Consider the following 16,864-nt stretch of genomic DNA (forward strand, 5'->3'; position numbering starts at 1 on the left):
AAAATATATAAAAACATCAAAACAAAAAGGTTTTTTTATAATTCCAGTACTGGACATTATTTTCACTATAGTAAGTGTAATCCATCTGAAGAAATGAAAGTTCAATATTCATGTTCTTTTTCATGCAAATCGTAGCAAGAGATCTCAGATATGCACCTAACAAAAGGAAAAGGAAAAAACGTTACACAGAATGGCTTGGTTTCCCCCTGGCTATGTTGCTGGTACAGCCATCCATCACTGAAAAGTACTGAGTCATAAATTTGAATTGAATTGAATTGAAGAAATGACTGTTTGGACTGCTTGCTGCCTCCACTGAAGCCAAAAGGCTTCTCAGCAGAATTTTGCTTTCTTCCTTCTATTCAGTAACAATGCACTGCTTTCTTTTAGCATGCCAGTACTAGGCTAAAAATAGACAAGGAGAAAAGGTTTCAGCCATTTTGAAGAACACAAGTGACACGCAAGCTGACCTCTTGACTTCATGTGTTACAGCTATAGGCAACCCAAATGGTGCCAGGTGGGGATTACACAGGGCAGAGCAACATCTGCTTCACTATCACAAGTGTAAATGATAGTTCCTCATGTTATGCCATAAACAGCCTGAGGTAAGAAAGACTGGTAGAGTTCCTGTCACAAATTAAACCCTTGCCAGCAGGTAGGATTCCAGTCCATCTGTCCATGAGAGTAGCTCAAACTGAATAAAAAGCTTTATAAAATATTATCCAGAGAGATAAAAGGCAAATAATGCAATTTATTTATGGGCTGGAGCCAGAAATGAAAGCAAAACTAAATAGAAAGAGAAGATGCTTTTTTCCCATGATGAATGAAAAGTGCTGTTATATAACCTGTTTCCAGAGCTAGGGGCCAGATTTTCTAAAATGCAATTTTTTTGCAAGCTTGATTTACACACAGACAAAGCTACACAGGCACAAAGTATGTATCTTGGACATACACAAGCCATAGCTCTCAAAACTGGATCCCAAAGGTTTACTTGGTCACCTCCTTTTTTGCTTTTCAAAGATAACTTTGTGAAGAAAATAATGTTAAATGCTTGATACTAAATGCCTCCTTAATGCCTCAAACAAATGCCTAAGAAATAAATGTAAGTCCCAAGGGGCACTTAGATTTCAGATAGCCAACATGTGTAAGCTGCATCCTATGGGCTAAATAGTCAACTGCTTGCTAGACGTTTGTTTTTTCTTGAGTTGCTTGAATTGTTCTCACCTATCTGGAGATAGTAGATAAGTTGAAATCTCTTAAGGGAAACACAAGTTGTGCAAGGACCAAATACATTGGTCAAACAGAACTGAATTATCCAGTTCAAATTTCTTTCAGTTTCAAGAAGCTGAATATCCTCAATTCCAACAACATTTCCATTCCCACTGATGACCACTTACGATGTGTTTACGATGTAAAGAAATACATATTTTTATAATCAAAGGCAAATGTATATCAATTATCATTGTATTCCACATGTGTTACTCTACTGTAAAACATGCAAAAAGAAGACATAGCACATGTCCTAGAAAACAAAGTGTTTCATCATCAAAACATTGCCTGCTTATCAAATTTGAGGAATTTAAATAATCTGGAAATGCAACATTATTTTTATTGAGCAAAAATTATTAAGTGTTTTATGAGAGAGTAGTAAATTTTGGAAGTGTCTTAGGCTTTCAGTTTCTTCACTCAAAGCAGAAAGAACTTTCAAGAATGCTTAGTGGAAGTCAATTTTTAAGGTATCTAGGTTTCTAAGGGTGTGAATCAGTCCTAATGGAATTTTCAATATCATTGTTATATCCTATCCCTATATATATCCTATCTTATATATAATAGTCATATCTAAATAGTTCCAAAAAATCCTACTTTTAATGAATTATTTTTAGAATCAGGCATTAAGTATCTGAATCACTTAGACCGTTTTGGAAAGTGTTTCCCTTTATTTGGCACAACAACAAAACATGTCTAAATTTTTGTGAGTCTTTCAGTTTCTAAGTAAATTTATAAAAAGTCTGCTTGTGAAATATTATCATTTAGGATCATAATAAATATACTTTCAGAGATATCTTAAAATTTTGGTTTTGAAAAATTCACTGTATCTCTCCATATATTCTCAAACGGTTTCTAAAACAACAAACTGCATTTGTTCTTAAGCTCATCTTGTGCTCCCCTTAAAACATTACACTGGAAAACCTGACCTAAATATTCTTTATGTACTTTTAAGCTAACCATGAATTAAGAGAGCACATCTTTTGCTTCCTGAATGAGAAGAAGCAGTAGATATTCTAATTCCTCAATGAATAACCCTCTGTATATAATGGCTTTTTACTAAAACAAGCTAAGCTGGACCTCATATTCTAAAACACAATATAAAAAAAATTATCATTTTGGTCAGCATTGCTGAGATTAAAATATCAAAAAATATTATAGAACTTGTGCATGGAGTCATAATTTATGCCATCATTATAAGTAAACAGGATTTTTTAGTGAAACAGAAACATAGTAATGGTTTTACTCAACTAAAAGAGGAGTCCAGTGCAACTGCAGGAACCAGAAGTTATTGAGGAAACATGGAATTTAGGTTCTGATTGTCTTTTGGTAGGAAGGTCACAAGTCAAGAGCTATTCAGGTAGAATTAAACATAAGATTGAGTCAGTTATATTTTGGAAGATAATCCCAAAAGACAAAGCAATAAAAAGGCAAAAGAATTAAGGAAGAAAAACAATGTATTCAAAAACAAAAAAAAAGCATGACACTCACTACACTTTCTATATTCTAACCTTCAAGTATATCCAGTAATATAAATGAAAAGTGAATGTAGGAGTCATTTTCTCTTGGAGCCATCAATTATATTCCTATTAGTGGGAACACCCAATGAACAAGAAGCTTTCATTACAACCCACTGCTGCCACAGCAGCCTGTTATTGATCCATCACTGCCTTCATAATGCAACGATAATGGTTATTGTAGGATATCTGCTAACACCTTAGATGATGTATGGCAGTCATACTTTCAAGATCTTAAAGAGCACATTTGCAGTTATTGCTGGGTTATTGGTCCCAAAGCACAGGAGGAAGAGGAGGAGAGAGAAGAGCTTAAAATGAGAACTTTAAAATTAATTTTTGAAGTGTTGAATGTATCTAGGCACAAGGGAGAAGAGAAAGTCAAGTAGAATTTTCGAAATTAAACTACCAGACCAAAGAAGATAAAAGTAACTAAATGGGCTCAAAACAACTTTCATATTACGTATTCAACCAAGTGTTAGCATCCTCACTTAGCAGTCTACTGCATTTGTTTATACTTTCAGCTGTCCTTGCGCAGAGACTTCAGGGGACATCTAGTTAGGTGTGGATGGCTATTTCAACCAGAAATTTTTGACTGGGTATCTACATATAGTGTAAAATATTAATTATCATACATCTACTGTCTAGAATAGGAAACTGGGTTATTTCTTTATTTCTCTTGGTCACCTTAAATCTAGATGTGTGTTTCCAGCAATAAAACCACTGATCTTTAGCCCCTTTGCTCTTGGAGTTCCAAACAAAATCCGCTCTATTCATCAAATATCTATGGATTAGATGCCAAAATTGTTTTGTTTGATCATTTGCCAGGTATCAGTTCTTTATTCTTTTTGTTTAAGAAATATTTACTGTCCAATAATCACCAGCTGGGATCTCCTTAGGGCTTCAAGAGATAAAAAAATTTCTGATATACATTTTATGTCTAAACTTAACAGGAATTATTTTATTACTTCAATATGGAAATGAAACATGGTAACTGTAAAAAAAAAAAAAAAGGAAAAAAAATTAAGCATCGTTTAATTAGTTAGTTACAAGTTAATGATAAGATTTATACTTGTATTATATTATTTAGAGACACTAATAGAGTTCTGCAGCCATAGGTAGGTGACTGCCAGCAGGGAACCATCCTTCTGCTTTCCATACATGCAAGTCTCCAGGCAGCCCTCAGGCTGCTTGTCTAGGTTGGCTCCCCTGTGCCCTGAAGTCTGCTCCCTCAGCACTCCTGGACTCTGCTTTCACGTTCACTGTCATTTGAACAGCAAATCTTCTTGTAAGGATGGCCTTGGGGGCTATTCTCAGAGGATAGTCTAGACATACATTATTGTGTACAGTCCACCTCTTTTGTATACAAGAGAGAAAGGGTTCAATGAATCTTTTTTTCCTAATCCCCCTGTAGCATCCTGCCAGAGACAAGTGAGGGAAAGACGGCTGTATACATTTTATGTAGGAACTAAGAGCATGCAGAGATTACTCCTGTAACTCCACTATCCCACTTTCTTTTGTACCATTCATGCATTCTATGCTCAGTTGCTCTTGTTCACTCAGGATGCAACTTTCTTGAAAATCCAGTACTGCTTCTTTGTTAACTACAGTGTTTATTAGAAAATAATGTGAACTTTTCTTCTTCATCCAAAACCATTAGTAAGCAAAAAGTGCCACATACTTACTCTATGGAGAAAAGTAAAACTAAGAACCCCACCTCTTATGCTTATAAAACACAATAAATCATCTTTTCTAGGAAAGCATTAACTCTCAGCCACATTTGAGTGTAAGAAATCATAATCTACTCATATATTTTTACATTGATAGATAGAGAGGCTGCCAGGTACTTCTGCTGAGTTGTTGCAGAGTTGCTGTGCATTTTAATGCAATTGTCATGTTTTGTGAAGAGATGTCTACATTTTCAAGAGACAGGAAGACTTGTCTGAGGTGAGTTTTTATAGTGGCTACGGATTAGAAAGAATTTTGTGAAAAAGATTTTTTATAAATACATCTTTGAGGTCAAAAAATTAATATAATTGTAAATCATTGTCACTAGTATGGTAAAGAAAAGACAGCCATATATTATCAGTATAAAAACTGAAACACTGGAAGAGTAAGAATTCTAGTTACTAAGAAATTTTAAAGTACTAAATTCTATGCACGTTTGTTTTTATCAAAAAACTTAGAAAACTCCTCAGTAGCAAACTTTCTTCTTTATTCTTAGGAATCTATAAAACATTGTTTGAATCAAGTTAGATAATCTTTAATTATCCTTTTAAAGACAATTTTTTCAGCTGGAACAGTTTTAGGTCCTTATTTCATCACTACTTGATGTGCAATCCTTCATTATACGTCAGTGTGAAGATAATATGTGCTAGACAACCCAAATTTTGCTCTGAGATGTTAGTATGTTCTGCAATGTGTCACTGAGTCATTGGCACACATATATCTGTACTCTCCATTTAGAAAAATCCTACTAAGAAAGGCATTAACTATTCCTCTTGAGCCAAGCCTACAAATATTCTTTAACTGCAAACCTACTTTGGAAAACACAACGTTAATGAAAAGAAGTAATGTCAAGTTGGCAAAGCACATAATGTTCATACCTCCCCAATCTGAGCACAAGAAAAAATCAGTAGTCCAAAATCCATGATCAAAGGTGAATCAGTAGCTTCAGAAAGCATCTCCATTTCCTGACCCTGCATTCACCACATTATACTTTAAGCAGCCTGGTGACATGGTTGGATTTTTGTTCTTGTATTCAAAGGCATCTAAACTGTCAAATATAAGAGAGCCCCAACACACAGTAATAAATTACCCCATGGTGAAAAGTACTGCACGTGCAATCTATAAATACTGAAGATACATGGCTAAGAGGTACTAAATAGTAAGTGCTCAGCTTTACTTTCAGGTGCCTGCTTGAGTTTGCAATGTTAGTGTCTAGGAAAAACAACCAATTCAAGCTTTATAGTAATTCTAAACTGAGCAGATATAGTATCAGGGCAGGACCTGTAAAGTTTGAATCTTTATGGCTCCATTTAGGACCTTAGTCTGTTCAGCTGCCATCTAAATTTGACAACATATAAATTCCCAAAGCATATAAGATTTTGCCATTTTTCACTCAGCTCAAGTACTTCTTCTGGGAATGTGTGCAACCATTTGAGTTGTGATGCTATCAGGCAGCTTGACACTTAAATTATGAAAAGATTCTTGAAATAGGCACCCACCCATCTATTTACTGTGTTCTCAAACTCAATCCAGAAATTGATCTAGAACAAGTTTATTGGAACAATCATCACAGAAAGTGGAAAGATGGAGACAATTACTATTTTCGTCCAATGTATTGGTAAAAGACCAGCTTCTTTTCTCTTCCATTGACTGATTTGCATTTGGGTTTTGAAGTCAGTTATTGTCCTTGCATCCTCAAAACTGAGTTATAAGATGTTCTGAGTTGGGGCCTATTGCTGAAGATCTGCCCTATCCGATGCACATTCTGAGACAGGTCTCTTAATCTCTCCCAGGTTAGATGTTTCACTTCATAGAAAATCCTCAACTATTTAGCTCCTTTTTCTGGGTCCCTCATATATGTGCCCAGGCACAAGGAATAGATGTTCTCATGGTTTCTTTGGGCTGCTGAATGTTTAATTGTTTTATACAGATTGACTCAGGGGCAGAAGGAGCCTTTATACTCCTGATGGTCTCCTGGATACAGTTTTCTTATGGTAAATACCTCCAATATAGGAAATGCAAGACATAAATACCTGACTTTGAAATTTAATGGTGGATATCTTCTCTTTGATGTTTGGGGGGGGAAAAAACTCCAAGAAAATACAAAAAATAAATCTCAGTGGCTTGGCTTAGGCAGCTAACTTCAGATCGGGGGTTCAACTGTAAATCCCCCCCATGCAAAAAGAGACCCTTTTCTGCCATCTGGACAACTAGCAGAAGCAAAAAGCGACGTGGCGTCCTCAGAGCAGAAAGAAGGTCCAACAGTTTCTGTGCAACTGCCTCAGAGCTCCCATAAAACCAGCCTCCTCCAACAGTAACTGCCACCTCCTCCTCCCCGACTATGTATTTTTTCCTAGTGGCTCTTCCCACTCATGGAAGAAATTCACAAATCCAGGGCTTCACCACTTTCAGCTGTAGCTCAAGCCCCTGGGACCACATGGTACCCTCATACCCTGTGTTGAGTGCTGCAGAGTTAAATAGGTCAGCTATATTATTTGATTCATTATATTTTGATTCAGTGGAGTTTGAGCATGTGCTTACTACAAGCTGTGCATTACATTGAAAAAAACAAATAACTCATAAACAATGATGAAAACAGAAGAAACAGCCATCTATTATTATTGCTATTGAAGGTATCATAGGGTATAAGGTACTGCATTGAAAAATTCAGAGGTCTATTTGATAGGCTATGAATATGCACAGAATTGTTTAATACAAAACAGGGAAAATATTAAGATCTTAGGAGAATGAAAACCTCTGAAAGTGTCTCTCTCAGTGACTACAAAATGAACTTGGATTTCTACCTTAAATTAAATTTCTAACTTTGCCACTTCAGATCCTAAATGTAGGTGGAATGAATGTGGGCTTTGGTGCAATTTCTTTTCTTTTTTTTTTTCTTTCTTTTGATGATTTTCTTCATAGACGGGGATGTTGTTAATACAATGTATTGCAATATAATGTAATTATGTTATTTTAAGTATATCTGCAAGGTATTATTTACAAACCTACTTGTTAGGTAACTTAGTTATAAAACCCTCCTAAAAGTCAGCAGTTATACAAAAGGGTGTTACGATGCAAACCAGGCTAACTCAGCAGCAATAAACCAGAAGCTTAGGCAGCATCTGCATTTAAATTAAGTTGCCATAACCTCTTTAGAGTAATATTTAATTAAAACTAGGTTATTTAGATTTCTCTCTACCGTATTGGTCCCCTCTGAAATGTCATTGGTACTGATCCTCTAATGTAGTTTCATTGAAAGCAGTGCTGTACCCAACAACATCAAACGAGGTTAAGGTCTATCATGTCTATGACTATCTTAATACAGGAAAGTTGGATTTTTATTATGTTTGACAATGTAAACATTACATGAATTTTTAATTTTGTAGCAAATTTTTGTACAAATTATCTTCTGCTGTTTAATTAACTTAAATATGCTCAAGGCCCTCCCATTTGGTTAGTTAGACAGTAATTGCACGCTTTTGATTTAGCTTGATTTCATTGTTCTTGTAGTCATATCATGAACCTGTAAGCACTTGGTTTCCCAGGCTAAACAAAAGGGCTTACAATGACATTAAAATATTTTATTTTGAATAGACAAAAAAGATATTTCTTAAATTAAGGGATCACTTTCAATCCTGGGGGAGTTTCTTTTTGAAGCTCATATGAGAAGGAGAAAAAATGTTAATTGAATCTTCTCATTTACACCTTCCATCTGTTTTCATTCCAGCTGCATCTGCTTAGATACTTGAGAAGCAGGTCAAGCTAAGACTTAATGGGTCTCAGTTGATTACTGAAGTAATTTAATAAAATTGCTACAAGTAAGAAGTAGAACTGGAAAGAGAGCTTTCACCTTTATATTAAATAGAGAAGTTTTAAAGCTATTTTTCTTGGCTTTCAGTTTATGAGAATAACTTGGGGAAAAAAATACATAATTCTCTTCCATAGGGAATTTAGTCTCTTTTTTGAGCTATGTAGCACTTCTGTCATTCTATTCAAATAGTGCTTCTTATCGAGAATTTGCTGGTTTGCATTTTTTTTCCAACAAATACTATGCCTAACTTCATTTGTTTTCTTCCAGAACTGACAGTTCTGTCTAGTTTTCTGTCTTTTTTTTTCTTTTCTAATTCTGTAAATTAACATATTTTTATCTTTAAAATGTACTCTTGCAGTCTGCAGCGTCTATCTGGAGATATATGATAGGATCAGATTTTTTTTTTTAATGGTGTTTAACATTTACCTTTTGAAAACTAACCTTCTTTTCAGTGCATTGATTTAATATTGTAACTGCAGTAGCTTAATGATGTAAGTGAAACATATTGTTTAGACTTAGTAAAGGATATTTCTTCCCTTCTAAATCTTCCTCTTTTTAAAAATGTTCTTCTTCTATGAATATAAGCTTTCTGCTTTGTATCCCCTGCATTATATTTCTAGAAAAAAATTATAGTTCCCTAAGGAAGAAAATTCACTGGTAAGTTTTACTTTACCCTACTTCATCCATCTAACAGTTAGTTTTGTTGATTGTCCCTTTAGCAGATGGTGAGAGACAGACACCATTAGAAAGTAACTCACCTATGGTGGACACTAATCACAAAATAAAATATTTATATGGAATTATAACTACTACACCAGCTAAGTCAGTCTGGGAGTATTAACACTTTTCTATCCTGTGAGAACTTCTAAGAGCAAAATTATGTCTTGTCCAACATGAAGATGACATTTGTGATGTGCTGAAGATCTGCTCTCTAACTCTCGCTCACTATGATGAGATCTGTGCTGATGAAAATTTTGCTACCCTTGATGGAAGGAATGTCGCTCCACAAAGCAATGGGGTGCTCTTACAGAACGTCCAGTATGAGTAACAGAAGGTGGAGAAATTGTGGGAGAGTCAGAGGCCATAAAGAAGTCGACAGAGGGGTCAGTAAGGTAAGGATTAGCAGGTGCAAACATAGTAAAAATTAATGATGGCTGTTCTGAGCACATTTATCAAATTAGGCATGTAGGTGCGCAAAGATGGAAACGTGTATGTCTTAATGGCCTGGTGAAAGTGGACAGGGACATCCTTCATCTCTTGGGACTCAGAGGTTTATAAATTGAAGGAGACCACAAGGAATCCAGTATGGAATTAAGCAAAAAGAAAATTAATAAATTACTCACTTTAACAGTAGTTAAACAGATTTTCTTTCAAAAGTTGGTATTATGAAAAAAAGTGGTGGTGAAATCTTAAAGATCAAAGTTGATGTCAAGATTACAGGGAGTAGGCAAACGAGGCAGAGTTGATAGAATTGCAAATGAGGATGCTTTTCTTACACTTATGTTGCAGATATTTAGCTGAATGGTTTAGAAGTCTCAGGTTTTGCCTGATATAAAAAAAGAAGAATGTTGTCAAATTATTAAAAATGTCAAATGAGATGCAGTGTTGAGTATCATTGGCATTAGAGTAGAAGCCAAGGTTAACAGTATAGTGTAGATAAGATGAGTAAGGAGGAACACAAGAAAGCTGAGTGCTAAGGAATCCATGTGTAATAATTTTCTTCCTTTTCTCCCTTTTTCTTTAAAACAAAGTTCTCTAGCTTCACCTAGCAATAATGACTATCCTCTACATTTAATCCTGTTCTGAGAACTCATCCTTTAATTGCCTGTACTGAAGCATTCCTAATTATTCTGTGGTTTAGGCAGATGCTTTTGTAAACAAATAGATTTCTAAATTTCGTTGCATCAGTATGTTTAGTTCATAACATTGTTATGTTGGTTACAATGTTAAAGACATAATGTAAATCCATAGAAAAGGGTTTCAGACTGACTCAACATAAAGGATCAGAATGATGAATGGAGGCACAATCAAATCATGCGTTATAGGGAAAAAAAGGTTTTGAAAATATTTGGCGTTTTGCTTCAGAAAGATTTTGAAAGCTAGTAGCTGAACTATAGAAAGAGCACAAACCCCAAAATTTAAATGAGGACATATTCTAGTCACAGCTCAAATTCTGAGTGTTTTTAATGTTATTACATAAATGAAAATAGCATTCCTTCAGAATGTCAAAACCTCTATGAAAGTGAAACTGTGACATTCTTTGAATGCTTCTGTTGTCTGATACTGTGCAGGCTACCTCCCTGCACAGGGAGGCAAGTGAGTCAGGAAGGGAAGCTAGACAGAAAGTACATGAGGGCACACTTAGTACAGGGTATATGGGAAGGAAAGACAAAGAAAAAAAGAGCAGAAAAAGAAGCCAGGGGTTATTCTTTCTGATTACTAACAACTCCCTTTGCCATGTCTCTGCCTCGTTTAGACTCCCATGAGGAGATATGCCAGCCTTGAGCTTTTACATAAATGTTGCAGAGGGCCTGTCTTTTTATATAGATGATACTCTGCTCCTGCTTATTGAACCATAGTCTTTGTCTGACTGACGGAGAAGTAGCAAAGGACTGACAAGGCTTAGCAGGAGAAGAGTCCTGCTGCAGCATTCCTGACATTATTTGTGTTGAGGTCACTCTTAGGAACGTCCATTCTTCTTCTCACCAGGTATATCGATGCTGATTGCAGAGAAGTACCTCTTAAACAAGCTGCCCCTTTTGCTTTTTGTCCTTTGGGACCACATTTATTAAAAGGTGCCGCAGAAGAGGGAAAAACTAGAGGGTTAAATTAAGTCAGAGTGGAATTCTGAGATTCACAGAGTCATGCCCATAATTAATTTGATGTCTGTTTTACATATTGAGTATTCATCAATACGTACACAGAGTAGGAGTCACAAAGATAATAATTTGGACTGTAAAAAAACATGCTACCAATGAAGCACTCCATTAATATCTAGCAGAGACCTTAAAATAATTTTCTCATTATTTTCAAATGTTGTAATCCATTCACACACCCTCTTTCAAGCAGTGTTTAATATCTGAAAAATCTAAATGCATCTTTTAAATATCTATTGTTCCTGATAAAAATAATCAGAGCTATCAACATTTTGAAACTGATACAGTTAGCTTCCTACTAAGGATCAGCCTCTCACACTTTCAAAACAAATACAGGACATATCCAGTAGAGTTTTGACATATAATTGAAAGAAAAGGAAACCAGCTGTTCCAGAAACGACTTGCAGAATCAGTGCAGATTATATTTATATTTATAAATTTTATACATTATATACTTATACAAATATTTATCAAGCAATATCTAAGAAATATACTTTTTATGGCTGATTTCCATCTCAGGGTTCCATGCACAAATACCAGAACAACATGGAAAAGCTGTTTCTACGACAATTTCTGTCCGGAATAAGGCTGGTCTTTACTTCCCTGTTGCTCATTTTCATTGGCTGGATTTATTACATTTAAGAGCAAGATCTTTCATTTTCATGGTTTACAATAGCATGGCAAGAAATTTTAATTAGTACCAGAATTTCAGCAAGGCTCGTATGTGAAAACTAAGGGTTACACACATTTGCAATAACCATGAAAAGTTTTAACATTCTGCTTTCTCTTTTAGCTACAAAAAGAGGTGTCTGAGAGGTACAAAATACCATAATTACTTTTCTGTTTCAATTGTCTCTCACCTGGGGTGGTGAAGGGGACATGGTTATGGTCCTTCACTGTGCAAAACAGGAACGAGACTTCTGAGAATGTTCTGGAAGGGCTCCACGTTTCCTCCCTCATCCCTGGCACTTCGTCTTGTCCCCACTTCAGCCTTTTTTTTTTTTTCTTCAGTGCAGGGTCTCACCCTCTCTTTCCTTACAGTTATATTTCAAAGCAGTCAGTGGGAATTTTCTCAAGGCATGTATTAGCCTTGGCTGGCACCTCGCCAGCAAATAACCCACTCTCTCCTTGCTCCTTGGGACATCGTATTGCTGCTGCTTTTATTATTCACATTATTATAACACTTTACTGTGGTAGGTGTTTACAAGCATGTTAAAAAAAAAAAAACAAATCCAAAGGTACTACCTCTCCTTATATCATTCCCCTGTGCCCAGCTGCTCTACTTTCCTTAGTGCCTCAAATGCTCTCATGAAGGGCCTGCAGAGACTTCTGACGTGAGTGCACAAGAAAATATAAGAGTATCGTGAGTCTTCTGAAGGTGCAAGTGCTGTCCAGAAACACTGAGGTAAAAAAGGGGTTGAAACAAAACCATAAATTTCTTGCTCATTTACCTTATGATGCACAGCATAAACCATCAATTTATTTTCAGTTGCTTCCTGAATGTTTTTTCTGGGATTTTTTCTCTGGTACTCTTTTTGATGAAAATATAGTAGGAATGTAAAGACAGAACATTCTTGAATAATTTACCATTTCAGTTTCATTAGCGTTCTCTGGCACTGCATTAGTTTCTAACAGGTGGCCGTAATGTTTAACTTCAAATGGATCTGATAAAAATGTGTGAAGGGAGAAAGCATTTGCAGAGAGATGGGCTTCAAACAAGCCCCAAAAACATGTCCTGAAAACATGCTTTGGATCCTGTTCCGAATGTTATGTGTGGTAGCTCCCCTCAGTGTGTCATCCCAAACATCCTGCTTATCCCACTCCAGTGGGGTGACGACAGGAGAAAGCTGCCAGAACAAGCACATACTTCTGTAATTTGTAGGGCAGGTCAGGCCATAGCAGCAAAATTGCTGTGAAGGTTGCTCCTCAATGTATGCACTAGGCAGCCAAATACTTAGGCACATGCTTAATCTTATAGGTGTCCTTAAACTTAACCTCATTCCCTAAAGCATGTACAGACTGACTGACAGTGGAGCATGTGTTTATCCTTCTTTGACATGAAATATCACTACAGTTGGGCTATGGTCCGATTCTTACATGGCTAGAACTTTTAGGAGAGAGGCAGCTAAAAAAAACCCAGACAACCTTAACTGGCCTGAACTACACTCTGATTCTGAAATCCTGTAAATTTTCACATTGCTGATATAAATGTGTATGGACATGATGAAAATGTCATTTAAAATTATGAATGGTTTAGAGAAAAATAAGATCATATTATTTGACAGAGTGAGAAAAATTTGTAGAGCAATCCTACTTCCAAAAAATGCATTGGCTAGATGTTAGGAATAACTGTCCATATTGGATGATCTGAGCCTGCTGGTGAGTGGAAGGACTTTAAAACAAATCTTTGCTAGTTCTAGGTGGTTTTCATGCTATACTCAGCTATTCATAAGATGATTGAACCATGTGTATGTACATTACTGCTGTTAAATTTTAAGAAATAGAACTAATTAATCATGATCATTTTCCTCGATTTCCTTTTCATTTGTCTGGCATTTTTTGAGCGTCCTGTGCCTTATGAATGTCAAACACATGCAACACTGTTAACTGGTAAACTGAATGTAGTGATATGATGCTATGCATGGACTGCTTTCCAAAATCAAATGCACTCTTTGTTTTGAAACCTCCCTGCCACACAATCCTTTCATTTGTCTTGGAATAAAATCATATTATTTTATTTCTGTCGTATATTCTTACTAATGCTATTATGGCCTGACTGTATGCTTGCAAGCCAAGCAGAGATAGATTGCATCAGGACCCTGAGCCATTACTGCATGCACCCCACCAGCACACAGTCCTGTTGAGAGAGCTTGCTATTTTGTGGGACTGAGCTTCTACTGACAAAGGCCTAATACCCTTAACACTGCAGAAGTCCTCCCTTACCCTTTGGCTCATGTGGGTGGGGATGTTAATGCTCCAAGAAGGAGACCTGCTAGGTCTTATTATGGTCAGAAAATGACACTTTTACCTATTTGACTCTTACTTCGGCATGATGCAGTAACAGTCCTGCTGTACTGCTTGGGGTTTAGCATTATTTGTGGAAAATGGTTTTGCTATGCTGTCAGCTGTTCAGCTTTGCAGTTCTAAAAGCTCTTTCTATACCTTTGCTTTTAAGGTAGATAAAAAGGAATAAAGCAAAATTCCTTGAAACCCAAAATAAGGCAGGTCTATAATGCTACCAGGGTTCTTTGAAGACTGTTCTGGTATCATCTCTTTGCATTGAACCAAACACCCAGTCGGCGAGGCACGCAGCTGCCTCAATGGCAAGCCCTGCGGCTAAGCGCCAGGCGGAGGCGTACCAGGGGGTCCAGGCACCAGGGAACCCCGAGGAGGAGCAGAGAGCCCCGCCAGAAGCCGGTAGCTCTCGCGAGAGAGGCTGAGGTGGCTTGGGAGTTGTCAGGAGCAACGGCTGGAGATTGAAATGGCCCTCAGGAGCTCTGCAACCAGGGGTCAAGAGCGCGCACAGGCAGGGCGCCGCAGTTAGGGCACAAGGGCACGTGAGAAGGGCCGTGCGCCTTGCTTGTAGGCCCATAGCCCAGGGAAGCGCTCTAGGTCTCTGCCAGGATGGTGGGCACCTGTCTCAGAGTTAAAACCAGTGTTTCTGCAGGTAAAGCCCCTGAGGTGTCTGATGCTTCCACCCAGATGGAACTGGTAAGGAAGGAGACTTCAGTACAGACAGTAGGTTGCAACGAGTCCCAGACCTTTCTCCTGGAGAAGAGGTAAGTACCTGCAAAAGGTGTGTACAGGTTGATGATCTGTTACATTAGGTGGCCAAGTTGCAGGAAACAGTTAAAAGGCTGTGCAGTATTAGAGGGACCAAGACAAAGACAGATAAGTGGTTTCAGAACCATGCTCCTGTGGCGGACACCACAGAGAATGAGGCCCTTTGGACCCTGGTGACCCACAAAAGCAGGACTCTGCTTCAGTCCCCACCCTCCAGCATTACAAGCAAAAACAGATATAAAGCTTTAACAACTGTAGACACCCACGAGCAATGTCTGCAAAGAGAAACTGTACCAGCAGCACACAGTGGATACTGAAAAAAGAAACGACAAGTGCTCGTTGTGGGTGACTCTCTGTTAAGGGGCACTGAGGCACCCATCTACTGGCCTGACAGGGAGTCACGAGACGTATGCTGCCTTCCAGGAGCTAAGGTCTGAGATGTTGCCAAGAAGGTGCCACAACTTGTCAAGAGCACAGACTACTATCCATTGCTACTCTTACATGTGGGCACAAATGACACCGCAAGCCAGAACGTGGGCAGAATCAAGGAAGACTACAAAGCCCTGTGGGTGCAAGCAAAAAGTATTGGTGCCCAAGTTATCTTTTCTTCCATTTTACCAGTTAGAGGAAAGGGTGCAGCCAGAAAAAGACGTATAATGCAAATCAACTTCTGGCTTCGTGGCTGGTACCATCATGAGGGTTTTGGCTTTTATGACAACGGGACATTCTTCCATGACTATAGCCTGTTAGGGAGGGATGGGATCCAGCTGTCTAGAAAAGGCAACAGGCTGGCCAACTTGCGGGGCAGGGTCCAAAGTGGCAATGCTCAAACCATTGCAACCAACTGGGGAATAAGCTAGGCCAACCAGAGCAGTGACAAATGTTCCTTAGCTGCCTCCCAAGATGAGAACCAGAAGATCAATCACCTCAAGTGTGCGTATACCAATGCACACAGCCTGGGGAACAAACATGAGGAACTGGAGCTCCACGCCCAGTCAGAAAGTCATATCATAGGAATAACAGAAACATGGTGGGACAACTCACATGACTGGAGGATTGCATTGATAGGCAATCGACTATAAATCGACTATAAATCAATTACAGTCGATTGTGGAAGACCTGTCTGGGTCAAGTTCAGAGGGGTCATCTCCAAGAGGGATCTTACAGTAGGCATCTGCTACCGACCTCCAAACCAAGACGATAAAGCCAATGAAGCAATATTTGGGTCACTTAAGCAAGCTTCGGGTCAACAGAACCTGGTCTTACGGGTGACTTCAACTACCCAGATATTTGTTGGAAGAACAATACAGCAGCTCACTTGCCATCCATCACGTTCCTGGAATGCGTAGAGGACTGCTTGCTCATACAAATGTTAGAAGTGCCAACCAGTCCACTGCTGGACTTGCCATCCATAAACCAAGAAAACCTGCTTTGTAATATCTTGGTTAGTGATAGCCTTGGCTGCAGTGATCACAATATTGTGGAGTTTGGAATCTGTTGAGCATGCTGAAGGTTAGTACTAAGACAAAAGTTTTAGATCTTAGAAGAGCAAACTCCAGCTCTCTCAGAGCTCAGTTGAGAGGGATTCCGTAGAAAGCTTCCATGGAGGATAAAGGAGATAGCAAGTGCTGGGAGTTTTTCAAGAATGCTCCCCAGGAAACACAAAAAGAGTTCATCCCCTTTAAAGGAAGTAGGCAGAGCAAGAGACCCCCTTGGCTTAACTGCAAGCTTCTGAGTCTGCTCAAAACTCAAAGAGAAGTGTACAGAGATGGAAAAGCAGAGGAATACCCATTGAGAACTATAAGGGCATTGTCAGGGCATGCAGAGATGCAGTTAGAAAAGCAAAAGCTCAGCTTGAATTGAAATTGGCCAGACATGTCAAAAACTAC

Source organism: Calonectris borealis, chromosome Z, assembly GCF_964195595.1.
Source record: "Calonectris borealis chromosome Z, bCalBor7.hap1.2, whole genome shotgun sequence".
In the NCBI taxonomy this organism is placed as follows: Eukaryota; Metazoa; Chordata; class Aves; order Procellariiformes; family Procellariidae; genus Calonectris; species Calonectris borealis.